Genomic DNA, 20,466 nt, shown 5'->3' with positions numbered 1-20,466 from the left:
ACATGAGTTTAAAGATGGAGCCTCCTGGGATACAAGCATAAGAGTTCCTAATATAATCAAAATCCTCTTATTTATTTTCTTGCCTAAGTGGCTTCTCCCAGGAGGACAGCAGTTGCATTTCCTTCATTCTGTGTAGTGGTGGTTGCAAATTAATGTTCTCTGCCATCAAAACAGTTCTATGCACCTCTCTGCCAAATGTAGTTATCTCATTCAGTAACGGGTACAGCCTGGAGACTGTGGAGTTTTAAGTCCCAGATCTTAGAAATTCTGGGCAATTAGCCACTCAGTTGCACAAAAGAGTAAGGAAGGGCAAAAAGGCAGTAAAACAAAACCTTGTGTGACAGCTGTTGTTCCAAATAATATGTCCTTTATGCTTCTAGACTGTTCTCTCAATTGATAGGCTAGAATATAAGAGGAAAATGAAGGCAAAGAGTGGAAAGGTGATGAGTAATTAGCAAGTTCTCAGCATTGGTCAAAATGGTGGGTGTGAAAAGTAACAGCTGAAGAATGCCTTTACTTTCAGAGATCAGAAGATACACGCCTAAGAAAAAGCTATAGAAATGTCGCTTTAGAGAGAATTTTAGAATCAACACATATGAAGCACATTAAATGAAGGATATACTACAAGATTGAAATTACATCTATACACAAACCTGTAGAATTAAGTTATACCAGTATAATAATCTGTTGAATTAAATGCGTAAGTTTTTTTTCCCTATCTGATGTTTATCAGCCAAGGTATATTTTTCATTTTAGAAATTTCTTGTGTGAAAAACTACTGCTTTTAGAATAAGCGTTTTTTTTGGCATGGATCTTAGCATAGTTGTACCTTGCAAGAATTTACTTCCGGAAATTTGGCTGGAGATAGGAAGTAAATTTAGTCATAAATACATCTACACGGATGGTTCATGTGCTCTCTTAAAAGAATATTATTTTATCTTTCATCACTCATGTTGAACAATTCTAAAACATAACTGCCTTGCGCATCTAGTTTCAGGTTTGTATGGAAAAGTGGGCATAATAAGTCCACTTAACTCAAAACTTGTGGATTGTGGAGTTAGAGGTCTCCAGTTAGTGTCCCAGATTTTCCCCAGCTGGTTCTATGAGTAACATTTCCTCACCAGACATGGTTAGTTGCCTACCAGGTATCCACTCTCTCCCTGCCCCTCATTTCAGAAACACCATTTTGCCCACGGCAGCAATATACCTCCTAACATTCACTGCCCAGAACTCCTTGCAGCCAAGGCTGAGACTTTATTTTCTAATTAGGTGAGCTCCTCAGCTGCATGCATGGTTCTAGGTTTTATTCACAGAATATTACATTAAAAAGGAAATAGTGGCTTAACCATATTCCCATGAAAGGAACCAGGCTAACCCCATACCTTCTTGTCCACTTCCCTGAAAAAGAGTCATTCTAGAATTAAGCTGTATTTGATGTATGACATCAGGTTGTCTCCATATTTTAGGGCAAGATTTCTAGCAGAAGAATGAATCAGGGCTTAAATTGGAAAATATTCAATTAAAAAAATATTCTTAAGTTTTACAAGATTTCAAATAATGTTCACTGTTGACTATCTTGGAAAAATTGAAGACCCCAGAATTTAAGAATCATAGGTACTTTTTCATTTTCTTTATACTTCTTGATGTTTTCCAGATATTTCACAATTAAGATCTACCACTCTGTAACCAGGAAAAAACAAAAGATATTTTGGAGTACAATAAAAGGGCTTAGAGGAAAAAGGAAAGGCCTGATAAATATAATTTCCTTAGAGAGTAGCATTACATAAAATAGTATTAATAAAAATAGGTATCAGCACTGACATTTTCATCAAATATGCTTCTGAATGTCAGCTGAAGTTTGCTTCTATCAAGTGTGTGCTCCAAGTAAGTGAAATGTTTAACATCCGAGGATTTAATAATGTACTCTTTAAAATTCCCACTGATCTAATAACTTTTCTCCTTGTGGACAGACAAGAAAACCCCATTATCTTCAATGCAGGAGTCTGCTTACATAAATAGCCTAAATCATGGGGCTGGAAGCAAGAACTGAGCAAGTCCAAATGACTCCCGGCTAATACTAGTATGACATTTGGTTAAGGAACATGTCCCAAGAGAAATGTAAACTATTTGAAAACATCCTGTTGCTAAAACTTGGACATAAAAAGAATGACAAATGGACTAGATTCAGACTCTTGATTCTAAGCACGCATGAGTTTGGCTCCTGTAAATACAATTTTGGCCCATACTATTTTTCATGTTCCCTCTTATGGATATCTTCCCTACCAAATGAAGACAGATCAATCGACATTTACTACTCATGCAAGAGCAGGTTGAGAGCAACCAGCACCCTCACTTTTGGCCCTGGGGTTGAGCAGAGTGAGTCACAGAATCCTCATTCCTTGTGGAGTCTTCCATCCAACTTCCCTCCAAGGCTGAGAACTGGGGACTGATTACAACCATCTGCTTAAGAGCTATTACTCTGACCAAAAAAAAGAAAAACTACAAATTGTTAAACAGAAGGAATACTAGAAAAACAGGGCAAAATGACCAAATCTTATACCATGCTTGGAATTCATTATCCCTGAATAACTTCCAATGCATTCAGCTGACATCTCCGAAGGTGTGGGACAAGTGGCAAGGGAGCTACAGGTTGAGACTCACACTGGAGCTGGACCATCAATGTGTGGGTCCGGCAGCTCAGAGACAGTGTGTGAATGTTAGTGCTGCATTATCTCCACTCACAGTCCAACTCCATTTGGGAGAATTTGTGGGAAGGCTTTTTCTTGTCTGGGAGTTTCTTTACTGTCAGATTTATCCTTTCAAGATATTTTTAAGGCAAAGGAAGTGTAATAGGAAACCTGCAGCATATTAAGAGCTATTTACTCTTTTGGAAAAAGTGGAATGATTAAGTGAACACTTTGAAGTAGGCAATGTGTGATCAATATGTGGAGAGAGAGGATCAAGACGAGGCAATCTTAACTAGAAAGAGACCAGAGAAGAGGATTTCAGTGTTAGCACCATTTAAAAGCCAAGTGTTCCTCTGATAATAAACTGTAGCTACAAACCACAAGGGATAACTGCCTATTGCTTTATTAAAAAGCAAAAAGACAAGGATGTCTAGACAAGAAAAATATTAGAGATCATGTCTTAAATATTCTTGTACTGGAAAATAGAAAAACTTATACAGTTCCTTCTCACTTTCCTGCTTTTTTAAAAAGAAGTGAAGAAATTGTGGAGGAAATTGTCTGGGACTCAAGGCCATTCCCACTTAAAAAGACAGGCAGGTGTCTTAACACACCTGAAAGTTTCCTTCTCATCAAAGAAGGTAAGAGAGTAGATGCTCCGAGGGTAGGGTCAGTATCTGAATTATTTTTATGTTCCCTTCTCCCCAGACACTGCATTGACTACTGAGCAGGCGCTCAATAAATGCTAGGTGAATTGAGTTGAACTGAAGTGAATTGTAATAACTTGGATTTTTGTTGATCTTGTTCTTTAAGTAATATTTTCTGTTGGCTGCTGTTTAGATTTGAGACTTGGTGTGAATTGTACACAAGGCTTAGGAAACAGGAAAGAAAGATGGAGAGCAAGGACTAAAGAGTTTGGGATGAAGAGGGTGAAATATGGTCTCGATGTACACCCATCTGTTAAACGAGGAAGATGGACGAGCATGACTTCTAAGTTCTTTCCAGCTTTAACACTTTATATGAGCTTTGCTACATCTCCCATCTCACTGAAATTTTTGCTTTTAGCACCTCACAATTCAATCCCTGCATTTACTGCTCTGAAATATTGCATTTTCTATTCATTCCATCACTATTAATCTAAAATATTGAAATGTCCAACAAAGAGGGGCTTTAAGTAAAGTATTTATTAAATAAAATATGAGACATTCCTATAACAAAATACTACTGACAGTGTAGCTGGTAACATATTGATATTGTCACTAGATGACCATTTATTAAAGTGGAAAGTTTTGTTCATAAGTTAAAAAAAAAGTTAAAAATTATGCTATCATAGTAAATGAAATACTGGAATATCTGGAAAAAGATTCGCTAACATATGATTATCTCTCAGTGGTGGGATCATGAATGACTTATTTTTCTTTTGGGGTCAATATATTTTCTTATATTTTTACAATGAACTTAGATCACTTATGCTATAAAACATAAAGAAATAAAATACTGTATCTCAATCCAACCTAAAAAAAATTGCTTTGGCTATTCTTAAACTTTCTTGGAAAGTGATCCTTGCCTTCCATTTATCCATTGAATGGATAAGTCCTTCTTACCGATTTCACAGTGAGGCTGCAGATTTCCACTTGACCCAGAATTTGTCCTTTAGTTTGCATCAGCTCTATCTTTGCTCAGGCTCTTCCCAAACACTGCCTCTCCCCAATTCTGCTGGCCTAGATTCAGTCAGGATGCTAGATTCGTCTAGGTTCCTTCTTGTGTCATGAAGCTAAAAAAAGGCCAAGAGCTCTATTCCTAGACTGTTTTGTGGCTGTGGTTCTGGATCTGATTTAGGTTCTGCAGTGAAATGCTCTTGCATGAAGATTAGAAGACAGGAAGGGGTAGATGCTGCCTTCCCGCAGGGGTGCTGCTTAGCACACACACTGACACTGGTTGCAGCAGCGCAGCTCTACAGGGCATGCAAGCTGGGTGGCTCTGGGGTGGCCAGACTGGTGGCAGTACAGTTCCTGGCAGAGTTTCCCGACCTGTGCATCACAACTCTATATGAAAGTGAAAGGTGCTCAGTGGTGTCTGACTCTTTGTGACCCCAAGGACTATACAGTCCATGGAGTTCTCCAGGCCAGAATACTGGAGTGGGTAGCCTTTCCCTTCTCCAGGGGATCTTCCCAACCCAGGGATCGAACCCAGGTCTCCGGCATTGCAGGCGGATTCTTTACCAGCTGAGCCACAAGGGAAGCCCTAAATATGCTGACGTGCTTTACCATGTGGGATCTTAGTTCCCTGACCAGGGCTGGAACCCTTGCCCCTCTGCACTGCAAGCACAGAGTCTTAACCATGGGACTACCACTGTAGTGTGAACTCAAAACCAAATGTCTGGCCTGAAGACCCCTTGACTTATTCCTCTGGCCCTTACAGTGAAACTGTAGGCACCTAATTTCCTCTGTTTTGTCTCTTTCTGCTCAACATGCCTAAAGTGGTTTAACTTTATGCATTGAAGCCAGAGAGACACATTATCCAGGCAGAGTCTACTGACCATGCAAAGCCTGGTTTAGGTCCTATCTTCACCATGAAGACCTCACTGAAGAGTGTGTGGATCTAACTAATAATGACCTCACGTGGGGTATTCCACTAGACTAGAACTGAGAAAACAGACTGCTGAGGGTCCTTGGAGGGTTTTAATTTGTTTTCTTTTTTCTTTTTAATTAATTAATTAATTAATTTTGGAGGCTAATTACTTTACAATATTGTATTGGTTTTGCTGTACATTGACATGAATCTGCCACGGGTGTACATGTGTTCCCCATCCTGAACCCTTAATTTGTTTCTTATCTGGGGTTTCATGTTAAGATTTCCTGGAACAAAGTGTTCCTTATCAAAATGAGTTCTAGAACCCACTAGACAACCTTAAGACAAGAATATTCTTGTAGAGAACATGCTATTTCTTGTAAAATATCTGTGATGTTGCAGCCAAAAGGAATAGAAATAAGAATGGGATTCATTCTAGGCTTTCCTTGGGGTATGTGAGTTGCACATTTCACTTCAAGAGACATAAAACCCCACCCTTCCCACTTCAGTTAAGTCTGGCCCCCATCTTCAGTGAGACAGGAAACAGCTGTTTACCATCCTCTCTTTAGCATCCTGAGTCTGTGCAAGCTCTTTCAAATTTTTGTGCATATTCAAAATGAAATTTGAAGGTTTCTGCAAAAGAATTGATGATTTATATCATTTTGTGCAGAGGGCTGGGGCTGCAAGAAAACTGGCTTCTAGTGAGAGCCTTACTGTGCTCTCTCCCATCATGGTAAGGCTCAATGATAAGAGGTCAAAATGGAAATGCCTCTTTTCCACCCATAAAGTTGAGGAGTTCATCTGACATACATACAAAACTAATAGTTGTAGATTTAGTACATTTCTCTGTAAATCTGAACTTGAAGACCCACAAGAAAATTTTTGTTTGGACTACGGATTCTACTGAAGTAGGGATCACCACTCATTCCCCAAAGACGTTATAAAGAAAGAACAGTATGATGTTTATGATTTATATTAACACAACTTTTATCAACAGAATTCTAATTACTTTTTAGATGCCACATAGGGATGATCAGGTATTTCTGTTTATCACTATTTTTGGGGTGAAGCACAGCGACTATTTGATGATGTAAGACCTGATGATCATAGTGTTGGGAAACACTGGAGAATCTAATTTCCAAAAGAAATTCTGAGAAGCATAAAAGTAACTCTGGGCAGTATTACATATTTTCTAGGGCCTGGAAGAATTGTTTCCAGTACCATGGACTTTTAAAGAGTCCATGTGAGAGAGGCTTCCTTTGTCTCCATCACTTTTAACTTGCTTGAGCTTTTTGTTTGGTATCTACTCAGTGGAAGACTGTTTCCCTCCAAAGAAGAATCTCATGTGAGTTTGCATTTTTAATTTTTTAATTGAAGTTTAGTTGATTTACAATGTTGTACTAGTTTCAGGTGTATAACAGTGATCTATTTATATATATAACTTCTCTTGTATTTTTCTTTGGCTGTGCTGTGCCTTGTAGGATCTTAGTTCCTTGATCAGGGATTGAACCCAAGGACAGTGCAGCACCAAAGCCTAACCACTGGACCACCAGGGAACACATATATATATATATATATATATTCTTTTTCAGACTTTTCCCTTTTAGGCTATTACAAAATGTTTCTTTTGCTATACAGTAGGCTTTGTGCATTTGCATTTAGATTTTGGATTTAGGAGGCAGACACACGCCAAATAACTAAGTCAATGGGTGCCAAGAGAATTAGAAGAATGTAGCATTATTATTATTATTTTAATTAAGTATAATTGCCTCATTAATCCTCATTTGCATAATACTCAGTAAAGCACTTAGCTAATACATAGCTATATTTGCAGTTTTATTCACCTAGAATATTTCTATTCACCATTTATATAGCACCTATTGGTTTATGATGCTAATATAGTAGATTCATGTTTCTGTTAAGGCTTAAATGAAAGAAGTTGAAAGCCAAGTCCATTATATTACCTTCTTTATATAGAACCTTTCATCATGAAGGATTCCAAATTGCCTTACAAAGTACAGTGAAACCCTTTTACAATGAATTCCTAAGGGGCAGCTACAGTGGTGTGAGCTGCAGCATTTCATTGTATGAGCACTGCATTCAGCATTGTGGGGTTGATGGGGAAGGGGTAGATTTTACAGTCTTATAGCCCTTGGGAACTCAGGTTGTGTCATTTGCCAAGGTGTCTATAGTCCAGAGCAAAGGAAAAATTAAACTCTGCTATTGGCCTATTATTAGATGAATTTTTAGTCTTACAATATAAAGAAAGTATGCATAAGGAAAATAGTGCTAAGGAAAAAAAAGCACCTTAATATAAGTGAGAAATACACCAAATGCAGAGAACCTACTAGTAACACCAAGTATTCGGTAACTATCACATTTTCTCAAGAACACAATTTTCCTTCTTTTTAAGCGTTCAAGTATAACATTCAGAGAAGCATACAAACTGCAAAGTGACAACTCCATAGATTTCCATGAAGTTGGCCCACCTGTGTAACCAGTTGCCTGTTGAAGAATAGAATGTTACCAAGACCCCAGAGGTCCTCATATGCATCCTCTGAGTTATACCCAGTATCCTAAAAGAAACTACTCTCCTGACTTACAACACAGTAGGTTAGTTTTGCCAGTTTTTGAACTTTATGCATATAGAATTACACAGCATGTACACTTTTATAATGCCTCCTTTTTGCTCATTTTTATGTCTGTGAGTTTATCTACATAACTGTATATAGCAATAGTTCATTCACTTTGATTGCTGTCTGGTAGTCCATTATGTGAATGTACTGTAAGGGAGGAAAAATATTTTTTATCTACCCTTTAAGTTCTTAACTGGGACCCTGTAACAAAAGACAGGTTAACAAGAGAAAAGCATACACATTTATTTAATATGCTTTACATGACTCAAGAGCCTTCATAAGGAAATGGAGACATGAGGAAATGGTTAAATATGAATGTTTTTATGCTAGGTTTGATTAACGGTGGAAAGCTGTGGAAAGATATGATAGGACAAAAGGTGTAAAGTAAGTACAGTAAACTGGGAGAGACTTAGCAAGGCCTGTTCATTCAGCTCCCTCTCTGTGTCCCTTCATATTTGGAGATAAGGATGCTCTTTTCCTCTGGATATTGGGAGACCATCTCTCACACAACAGCATGAGGGGTTTTATGACCTGCTTCAAGGGGAGGTCAGAAAGTCCTTCCTACACATGCCATTTCTCAAATTCCTTCAAATTTAAATATTCAATATGCCAAGATGCCATATTTTAGGGCAGTGTGTCCTAAACCCCATCTGAGTACTATAATTTATTTCATAAATGATTCATATGCAGAATATATAAAGAACTCAAATCAATAAGAAAAAGGCAAACATCCCAATAGAAATGAGGACAAAAATTTGAGCAATCACTTTGATAGGAGTGAAAAGGTGATCAATCTCACTGATTATCAGGGGAATGCAAACTAAAACCAGAAGATATCACTATACTTCTATCAGAAGGGTTAAACAGAAAAAGAATGACAATACTGCATGTTGGAAAGGTGTGGTGATTCTGGTTGGCATGTAAAATGGTACAACTACTTTGGAAAATTGTTTGACAGTTTCTTGAGAAGTTAAACACACACACCTACTTCACTCCTAATCCTTCTCTAGATATTTATCCAAGGGAAATGAAAATATATATTCATATAAATAAATGTTTAAATGTTCATACAACTTTACCCATAGTAGCTTCTATCTGGAAATGGTCCAAATGGCCATGAATAGTATATTGGATAAATAATTTTTCTTCTTTTTAATAACTCAGAAATGGCTTTTTTAGCAAGCAGAAAAAAGGCAATAAAAAGGATCAGAGCAGAAATTAGTGAGATAGAGAACATAAAATAGTAGATAAAAACAATGAAGCCCAAAGTTGATCCTTCAAGAAGATCAACAAAAACTGAATAAACTTTTAGCTAAACTGAACAAGGGAAAAAACTCAAATTGCTAAAAATCAGAAATGAAAGAGGGGTATTATTACCAACCTTACAGAAATAAAAAGCATTATAAAGGAATACTATGAACAGCATTATAAAGGAATACTATGTCAATGATTTAGATAACTTAAAGGAAGTGTTAGTCGCTCAGTCGTCGTGTCTGTCTCTTTGAGATCCCATGGACTGTAGCCCACCCAGGCTCTTCTGTCTATGGAATTCTCCAGCCTTGAATACTGGAGTGGGTTGCCATTAAATTCCTGGGAAGAAATGAACTGTCAAATTTACTCAAGAAAACAGAAAACTTGACTAAGTCTATAAGTAAAGAGATTGAATTAGTAATCAAAAAACCTCTCACAAAGAAAAGCCCAGGCCCAGATTTCATCACTGATTAATTCTGTTGAACATATAAAGAGTAACCAATTCGAATTCTTCACAAACTTTTCCAAAAATTAAGAAGGGAAGACTTTCAACTCACTTTATAAGGCACTATAATTTTGATACCAAAATCAGACAAAAAATATCATAAAGAAAGAAAACTACAGAGCAATATCTCTTCTGAATATTGACCCCAAAGTTCTCAACAAACTACTAGCAATATATAAAAAGGATCACACACTATTCTCAAGTGGCATTTATCCCAGGAATTCAACATTAATATCTTAAAATCAACTAGTGTAATACACCACATCTATAGAATATGGACAAAAACCACATACACATAGTCATCTTGATAGACACAGAAAAAGCTTGTGACAAAATTCAATTCATCATTTTTTATAAAAATGTTCAACAAACAGGAATAAAAGAAAACTTCTTCAATCTGATAAAAGACATCTATGAAAAAGCCAAAGCCAATATCATCAGTTCATTTCAGTTCTGTTGCTCAGTAATGTCCAACTCTTTGCTACCACATGGACTGTAGCAGGCTGCATGTTTTTTCCCCAAAATAAAAAAAACAACACAGATGTCCATCCTTATATTCAATGTTATATTCAACATTATACTGGAAGGTCTAGCCAGGGCAATTAGGCAAGAAAATGAAATAAAAGTTATACAGATTGAAGACAAAGAAATAAAATTATCTTTATTTACAGTTGACATGATCGTGTGTATAGAAAATCCTTAAAATCCACTAAAACAAACTATTAGAACTAATAAATGAGTTCAACAAGGTTGCAAAATACAAGATCAACGCACAAAACTCTCCTATATTGCTGTATAGTAGCAATGAACCAAAGAAAAGTATCAAGGAAATACCTACATTTGTTATAGCACCAAGAAAAACTAAAATACTTAGGTATAAATTCAACAAAAATTTATTGTTTAGCAGATTTAACAAAATTTTGCACGCAAACTCCTGCTCTGAAACCTATAAAATGTTGCTGAAAGAAATTAAAGACCTAAATAAATGGCAGAGCATCACATGTTCATGGATCAGAAGATGTAGTATTATTAAGATGGCAATATTCCACAGATTGATCTATGGTTTTAGCTTTAGCACAATCCTTTTCAAAATTCCAGCTGACTTCTCTGCAGAAGTTGACAAACTGATCCTAAAATTCATAAGAGAATACAAGGGAACCAGAACAGTCAAAACAATCTGGAAAATGGACAACATAGTTGGAGAACTCACGTGTCCCAGTTTCAAAACTTACTACAAAACTGTTGTATCCAAGACATTGTGGTATTGGCATAAGGGTAGATGTATAAATAAATTAGTAAAATTGATAAACAAACAAAATAACATAAATAAACATTTATGTCAATTGATTTTTGACAAAGGTGCCAAAACAATTCAACAAGGAAAAGAATAGTCTCTTTAACAAATTATACTTGGACAGTTAGATATCCACATGCCATGAAATGAAGTTAGACTCCTACATCACATCATATACAAAAATTAAGTCAAAATGGATCAAACTTAAATGTGATTGCTGAAACCATAAAACTGCTAGAAGAAAACATGGGGTAAATCTTTGTGACCTTGTATTATGCAATTAAAAAAAAAACATATATTACACTAAAGTACAAGCAACAAAATAAAATGGGTAAATTGGGCATCATCAAAATGAAAAACCTCTGTGCTTCAAAAGACATCGCTAAGGGGCTTCCCTGGTGGCTCAGTGGTAAAGAATCTGCTGACCAATACAGGAGACATGGGTTTGATCTCTGGTCCAGGAAGAGCCCACATGCCGCAGGACAACTAGGCCCGTGTGCCACAACTACTGAGCCTATGTTCTAGAGCCTGGGAGCTGCAACTACTGAGCCCACCTGCCACAACTGCTGAAGCCCAAACGCTCTAGAGACTGCTCTGTAACAAGAGAAGCCACTGCAGTGAGTGGCACATGCACCACAACTAGAGAGAAGCCCCCATTTGCCACAACTAGAGAGAAGTCCGCACAGCAGCGAAGACCCAGCACAGCCAAATAAATCATACTTTTTAAAACGACATCATTAAGTGAAAAGACAGTTCGCTGAATGGGAGAAAAAACTGACACATCATATATCTGAAAAAAAGACTTCTACCTAAAATTTATAAAGAGCTACTACAATCCCATTAAAAAAGGCAACCCAATTGAAAAATAGATAAAGGATTTGAACAAACATTTCTCCTAAGAAGATGTAGTAATACAAATGGCCAAAAAGCACATGAAAAAAATGATCAAAATTATTAACCATTCATGAAATGAAAAACAAAACCACAATGAGATGTCACCTTACATCTAGTAGGATGACTAGCGTAAAAAAGACAAATAGTCCATGTTAACAAAGAAATGGAGAATTTAGAACCCTCATACACTGCTGGTGTGAATGTAAAATGGTGCACCCACTTTGGAAAAAATTATGGTGCTTCATCAAGTGTTAAAGAGAGTTACCATTCCACTACTAGACAGAAATGAAACCATGTGTCCATTCTCAGATTGTAAATGCATGTTCATAGCAGCATTATTCATAACAGCCAAGAAGTAGAAATAATTCAGATGTCCCTCAACTGATGAATGGATAAATAAAAGGTGATATATCCACACAATGGAATATTGTTAAACAATAAAAGGAAAAGAAGTACTGATGCATTCTATAACATGTATGAACCTTAAAAACATTGTGCTACATGAAGGAAGCCCATTACAAAGGCCACATGTTATATGATTTCATTTACATGAAAGGTCCAGTCTAGGCAAATCTATAGATACAGAAAATACGGGTGTAGAATGCAGATGGATTGAGAAAGTGACACATAAGAGGCATGGAGTTTCTTTCTGGGGTAATAAAAATGTTCTAAAGTTGATTGTGGTGATGAACGCACAGCTTTGTGAATATATTAAAGCAACTGAATTGTACATTTTAAACAGGTGAGTTGTAAAGTACATGAATTATATCTCAATAAAACTGTTTTAAAATAGCTTTGTTTCCAAATTACAAAATCAATCACACATTTTTTTGTGGAAAACTTATAAACGATTGAAAATACGAAAGGATAAAAGAAAAATCAAACTTAATTCCACAGATAGCAAGAGTTAACAGTGGGGTGAATATCAAGGACACCCTTTTGCTCTTTTGAACAAAGGAGTAAATTCCCTAAAAGCACAAATTATCAAGAGCTTTATTGGCTTTACCAGTTTTCCAGACCAAGCCTTGGTATATGACACCGTTTTCACAGAGCTCTCTCATTGTAGAAATGTGTTTATTCTCCAAGATGGCTAAAAAGTTAAGCTATTTTCACTTTAGCGAGTGAAAGTGAGATCTCCTGTGGGTCTGGCGAAATGGGACAGCCAAGGATAAGTTTCTATGGAAGGTAGAGGAAGGAGTCTGGGCATATATGAGGTATTAGGGGACAATGAGCCTTTGGGAGAGAAAAAAGCAGAAATAGAAGACTGAAGTAGAAGGTGGAGCAGGGACAGAACTTTGAAGACGTTTTACCTATATCTGTGATTTTGCATGGGGTTAGTCCAGGATCTGACAAAAGAAGCACACCATTAATCAAGTCTAGAGGACCTTTCTAGCATTAATGTCATTACTAACTATAATCTCTCCTCTCTTGGATGGTATGGCAGATTGCATTCCCCAGAGATGGCAACATTGATACATTTATCCCATCCCATGTGATCTTTTTACAATGTACCTGACATTTTCTCCACACAGAGATGGAGGTCCATAGACTTCCCCAGGTCTATATTCCCTCCCCTAGAATCTTAGTTTGACTGCCCACCAGTGGAGTGATGATATTAATATATAACTTCCAAGGGTAGGTCATAAAAAGGATATAATGTCCACCTGGCTCATTCTTTCAGGACACTTGCCCTTGGACCCCACCTACCACATTTTCAAGCAGCTATAGCCACCTGGAAAAGCCATGTCTGGGTATTCTGACCCTCAGATCCACCTAGGCCTTCAGCCAACAGTCATCATCAACCTCTAGACATAAAAGAGAAGAACTCACAGATGCTTCCAGTTCTCAAGCTTTCAGAATTCCAGCTGCCAGCGACACTGAGGAACAGACATTCCTGTTATGCTTGTCTTGATTCCCTCAATAGGACCCATAAAGATAAAAAAGTGAGGCAAGAATCGAGGAAGTTAGATTACTTTCTTCTTGCTGAATGTGGTGCCATTTATACTCCAGTTTTCAATACCCAATTACTTTAATATAGTTTTAGAACTTATAACCACCTGAAGAATTCCACTAACTTAAAAAATCTGAATCTAACAGATCTATCATCTCATATGGAGGCAGCTCAAGTTGTATCTTAGAAAACCTAAATTTCTACATATGATGGTTTTATAGGTTTTTGAACATCTTGCAGAAGCAGTCCTTCTTAAAAATTACCTTTTTTGGTTTTCTTTTGCTTTTACTATTGTTACAAAAGTGCAAGTTTATAATTAAAAATTCAAACAATAAAAAAGGGTTAAAAGTGAAAAATAACATTTCTTTTCCCTCAAAGGAAGCTATATTTCTTGTATATCTGATGCAAAAATGATGAAAGATGGTCCACCAAGGCTCCAAATGCTGTACTGCTGTGCTTAGTCACTTAGTCGTGTCAAACTCTTTGCAACCCCATGGACTATAGCCTGTCAGGCTCCTCTGTCCACGGGAATGCTCCAGGCAAGAATGCTGCAGAGGGTTGCCATGCCCTCACTGGATTTCTGAATGAATTTCTGCCTTTACTAGTTAACTACTCAAGACACATTTCTTCCTTCTGGAATATTTTGCCTGCTACCCATGTTAGCCTAATATTAGGCCACCTATGTTAGGCAGACTTTGTTAAGTGAGTGTCTTTTGGTTATGAAGTGGTAAGGTGCATGCTTTGATTTGAGATCCAACTGAGAGCCATGACTTTTATACTCAGTCAATAGCTTGTATCTACTTTTTGAAAGAAGAGTAGTGTTATTTGTTAAGTAACTCAGCTGGTAAAGAATCTGTCTGCAATGCAGGAGACCCTCGTTTGATCCCTGGGTGGGGAAGATCCGCTGGAGAAGGGATAGGCTGCCCACTCCAGGATTCTTGGGCTTCCCTGGTGGCTCAGACGGTAAAGAATCGCCTGCAATGTGGGAGGCCTGGATTTGATCCCTGGGTTGGGAAGATCCCCTGGAGGAGGGCATGGCAACCCACTCCAGTATTCCCTCATGGATAACATGTATCACATTATAGATTATGTTTTCCCTCTTATTTTGACTGCCATGTATCTAAGCACCAGATTTGCCACTCCATTTTAATAATTATTGGATCAAATGGCAGTGTATCTATGTTACCATTTTAACCTTGGTCTTGTTTTTCTATTTGAAATATTTTTGTGACTCTGGTTGTAAAGTCTACTTTTTTTTTTTTTATACTGCTTATCCTCATAGCTTCCTCAGACCTTTGGTAAAGTCGCCAAAGTATGTGTAAATAAACAAATAAAATAATGGAACAACTTAAGGTAACCAGTTTACTTGGAGCTACATGGGACTTAGATGATCTAATCCAATTCCCTTGTTTTACATGAGTGAAAAGAAGTCTCAGCATGGTTAAGCAGAGTGAAAAGCCAGCCTAATGTTCCTGATACTGAGAAGTTTTGAGGGGCTCAGGACTTTTAGGGCTAAAATCAGGATTAGTTGGATGCCCTGCTGGGTTAAGTGGTTTTGCTAAAGGCACAAGGCAGTGAATAGCAGAAATGGCACCATGGCCCAAACCTCTGGTCAAGTAACTCAGCTCTTTCCCCTTATTAAATATCATCCTAGAATGTGGTTTTGTGACAGCAAGAGTTGAAAATAGGCCTCTGTAACAATTTGGTGTCCATTTCTTTGTTCCTTCGTTAATTTTTTTTTCTTCCTATTTTGGGTTTTAACCCTTTTAGTTTTTCATAGGAAGTTATACTTGACTTCTCTCTTGTGTATAGCTGTACCCATAGCTAGAAAGTTCTAAGCATTCCCTGAAGACGAAAACCTCATCCTCATACCTCCCTTGACAGATAAGGCTGAAGATAAGCTTCTTGCAGGTGAAAAAGGAAATTTCCCTTTGTTCCACTTCTCCAAACCCCCATCTCTGTTTTCCAGGGCAGACGCTGAAAGTTCAAGAGCGTGCATTCACAATGGAGCTATATAAAATCATGTGATCTTCTATGTCATTGCCCCAATAGAATATTATCCATTTTGAGGAAAGGAAACTAAAAATATCTCCTTCCCCACTCTTTTTACTTCCTCAACCAGATCTAAGGAACTGAAAATTACCTCCAGCAGGTCTCTGAGCAAAACAGCAGCTTTCACAACTTACCATGGAAGATTCTGGAAAAGTTTTTTACAGGCTCAACTTATACATGAAACTATCCTTTTATTAGTCCAATATCCAATCATTTACACTAGTGTTAAGCAAAACTTAGCACTTTTAAAAATGGAAATCTAAATAGTTTTCTTGCCAGTTTGGGGAAAAAATGAAAAGTGGAAGATTTCTGGGGGAGCCAAGATTGCTCTAACTCCCCCTTGGTACAGGGTTCCTCTGGGTGCAAAACAAAGTGGTCCTGTGTCAGAGCTGATGATGGTGACCACATAGGAAATTCTCAGTGATGGCACTTCTGGCCTCCGTTAGGAGGACTTGCAGCATCCCACACCTAACATAGCTGGCTGCCTCGGCTGTTTCCCAAATGGAGATTTACTAGAACCTACAGACAATATTGTGTAATCCTCAGAAGACTCTCATTTTTAATCTTTAATTTTGACTTTATTTTGTGAGAACCGATGCAGCAAGAGAAAATAACTTAATACCCAGCCCCACTGCTTAGTAACCAAAGTACTCACCCTGCCTGCAATTTCTTCCCTTTCCCCGCCCTTCGTCCCTCCTTCTCTCTTCTCTTCTGCTTCTTCTTCTCTCCCTACCCCCACTCCCTTCCTTCCTTTTTTGAGAAGGGTATTGTAAATATGGGGACAAGCTACATTTAGGTTTTATTAGTTCTCAATCCTTGATTCTGTTATTGCTTCCCCCTTTTGGAGTGTATCTCCTGATGGCTGGAAATGATCACTCTTAATGGTATCTTTCAATTTCAAAAACAAGTGAAATGAATCTTGGTAGTATGCTTGTTATGCTTGTAGAGAATCTCTAGGAGAGCAGTCATGATAAGAATCTTGGTGTGGGTTTACGACTGGCCTCACTACTTCAGCTCCACTTGCCACATAAATTTATTCAATATCTGCATTGTACCAAGTATAAGGAACTTACAATATGGGGGAGAGAAACAAAAATGGCAGCAAGTTGGAGTTAAGTTCTAAACATAAGTGTAAGCAACAAGTTTTTTACATTATGGTGGTGGTAGTGGGGGGTGTGTTTGTGAGTGTGTGCGTGCGTGCACTGAAATTAGAGAAAGCTCCCCTATGAGAAACAGCATTTAAACTGTTAGTCATTTTCCCATCTGTCTTGGGCTAGCATTGTCTCTTGGTGAGACTACATAGCTATTGATGTACTATGGCCTAAGGGGCTCCAAAAGCTCTGTTACCCAAAAATGTCTTCTCCCAGGGGCCTGTCACGATGCCTGAAATCCCATTGTTGGCCTTAGTCCTTTAACTCAGGGTGCTGCAACTCCAGAGAACATAAGTTAAAATTGTCACCATATTCCCTCTGGGAGAAGCAATACATTTACTGTTGGGCACACATGATATCAGGGTGTCCTAGGTGGCTCAGCAGTAAAGAATGTGCCTGTCAATGCAAGAGATGCAGAAGACATATGTTTGATCCCTGGGTCAGGAAGATCACCTGGAGGAGGAAATGGCAACCCACTCCAGTAGTCTTGCCTGAAAAACCCCATGGACAGAGAAGCCTGGTGGGCTACAGTCCATGAGGTCACAGAATCTGACACAACTGAGCTGCTAAGCACGCACACATACACATATCACTTAGTTTATCAGGTCAGCTAGTTATCACCTTGGAAAGTGAAACAGAGGGTAGGTGCATTTTACTGAGTTTCCCCAAAAAAACATTTGGATCTTGCAACAGTGCCATAGACATGGTAAGGGCAAGGAAGGAGGTCCATAACGTAGAAAAGGGAGACTAGAAAACACATTCACTCATGAAATATGCATGTCCCTGTCTCTGCTTTATTTCCTTCACTGAATGGGTTATAAGTGAGGTGTTAGGGGTAGGGGTATGACACTGTTAGGACACTTTATGGCTGTTACTTTGCAAACAGAGTAGAAACTTCAGATCATTAACGGAGCCAAGATTGGCAGAGAATGCAGGCAGGGCCCACACTCTTCACCAACTATCATAACCAAAGGCTCTGCTGATTGGCTACCTAGCATCCATATCTTCATGCCCCTCCTGTGTACCCAATTTTAAAAATCTATTGGCCATTTATTGTCCATGAAGCTCTCGTGTTTCAGGAGAACCTCCTCCTTTGTCTACCTTGAGAGATGAGGCCTGACAAGTTTAAACAAAGTTCACATATCCCATTCATCTGACCAGCTACCAACTTGTGGGTGGGCATGCAACCTGAACTGATCCAATGGCGTGAACTTCCAGAGCTTTGCTTAGCAATTTCTCACTTTACTATATGAGAACGAAGAGGCAAGCAGCCCAGATTATGACTGGAAGCCATCATTTGAGCAGTAGATGAAGGATCCTATGACTCTGGCCAAAGCTGTAGCTGGCAGTGCAGAGAAATGGAAAGAAACTGGATTCTTGAGGACAAGACAGAGCCTTTGGATAAGGGAGTCCTGAAGCTTGCTCCTCCAGTTGTCTTGTTAGGACCATGGCCTACCAAATAACCTAACAAGTATGGTCGGAGGACCAGTTGTATCGGTATTACCTGGGAACTTGCTAGAAATGCAGAATCTTGGGCCCCACCCTAGACTTACTGAGTCAGAATCTGCATTTTAATAAGCTCCCTCAGGTAATTAATGTGTACTTTAAAGTTTAAGAAGTACTGCCCAGTATAGTTTAATCCCATTGACTTGGGTTCTCCTCTACTCTCAATGGAAGAATCCTATCACAGGCTCCCTCACCTGGTGACTCTAGGCTTCTCTGATTCTGTGGTCTTGATTAGTCCCTCTCTGTTTCAGCACAATCAACCCCCCCAAGTCCCCACCCCACATCACTACTTTCTTCTTACCATTGTCCATTTAAGACAACCATCTGGACATGTCTTATTTTCCCTGCTGACCTCTTAATCTATTTCTTAAACATCCAACAGATATGTAAGCTGGACCAGTTCCAAATGGTTTTTAGAGCAGTGAGAGGGAGTTTTGTACTGACTAGCAAAAGACAATTTTACTATTTGTTTATTGCAAGGGTCAGAGGGTTAGCTCTTAGCACACCAACCCAACTCTTTGCAAGTGGTTTCTTGCTCAGGCCACCGGAGGTGTAGAGTTTCTGAAGTACTTGGGAGATGAAGATTCATTGGTTAGTTCTGTTGCTGTGTCTGAGTTTCAGAGGAAAAAACTTTTTAGCCAGAAGGGTATAAAAGGATTCCACTCTACTCATTTATCTGAGGAGAGTGGTGGATGGGAATCCCATCAGAAAGCTTACTGACCAGGGCAGCACCTGACAGATGGTCCATGCTTAATAAATGTCATATCACTGGTGCCTTCTTTAATACAGACACGGCAGTGATGTCCATTTCAAGAGGGAATGGCCTGACCATTTGACCACAAGCTAGTGCTATTTCTGAGATACAAGCCATAAACACTGTGCAACCCATTGGGTGTCAAATTGAAGCACTAAGTTATGATTTTTTGCATTGGATTCCATACATCATTTAAGACTTTTCTAAAGAGACCCTTGGCCTGGAACTCAAAGACTTGCTTCTCTAGCTGGCTCTGCAACAGATCATGTGGCCAGGGGTATTCACTCTGCCTCCTGGGCTCACAGTCTCTCCCCACTTTCAAAGAGAGGACAAGACGGCATGGCTGTTCAAGTCCCTTACAACATTCAAGTCAGGAACCCTGCTCTGCTCTGGTCTGTTCCATAGCATTTTTCTCGGCAGTCCTCCTTTAGGAAACTCCATTAAAGCAAAAAAAAGGGGCACAGAAAAGTGAAGGGACCTACCCTGTGGTAGAAATTAGCGGAAGACTCTAGAAGAGTTCTGCTCTCCCCGAAGGCAACCTGAGATCAGAGCCTGTCACACAATTTGATTCTGTTTGTCCCAGGTAATTCTCTGGGACTAGAAACAAGTTCATAGACTTGTTCAGCTGATGACCCTAAGTTTATCTTAGTTCATGAGATCTAACTTTTAAGCAAAAATTCTGGATTAGAATCTGGTTTCTTTGGTCTAAAGAGATGTTGTTGAGTTTAAAGATAATATATGATCCACCTAATGGTCTGAATGAGGACAGTCACCTCCCTGGGTCTTAAGCTGCTGCCTCAGTTGAATAGTGTTTTTTCAATCCTGCATTTGCGTAATAGAACCAGTTAACAGACCAGCCAGTGTTGGCTCTGGGGGCCTATTCATCAAGGTCATAATGGAAGGAAGAGCACCTGGTAACATTGCCAAAGCGGACTTCATTTCCCTTTGTAATTACAACTGTAAAATAACTTCTAAAACACAAATTGCTATTGAGAACCAGAAAAGGCAGTTCTCACATCTCCACCTCAGTGAGTGACAATCTCATTTCTGCTTAATTGAGCAGCAGTCAATTGCTTTTTGTGGCCCAGGTGGTAGCATTGGCCTGTTTGTCACTTGGGTGAGCTGGTTATGATGGTGGGAGCAGCAGTGGCCTCACTTGCCTGCTGGTGGCTTGGCTGGTGATTCCACTGTTGGCCTGTACAGACTGCTTGGCAAAG

The sequence above is a fragment of the Odocoileus virginianus genome, chromosome 1 (genome assembly GCF_023699985.2).
Source record: "Odocoileus virginianus isolate 20LAN1187 ecotype Illinois chromosome 1, Ovbor_1.2, whole genome shotgun sequence".
Lineage (NCBI taxonomy): Eukaryota > Metazoa > Chordata > Mammalia > Artiodactyla > Cervidae > Odocoileus > Odocoileus virginianus.
Note: the sequence above shows the minus strand (reverse complement) of the source record.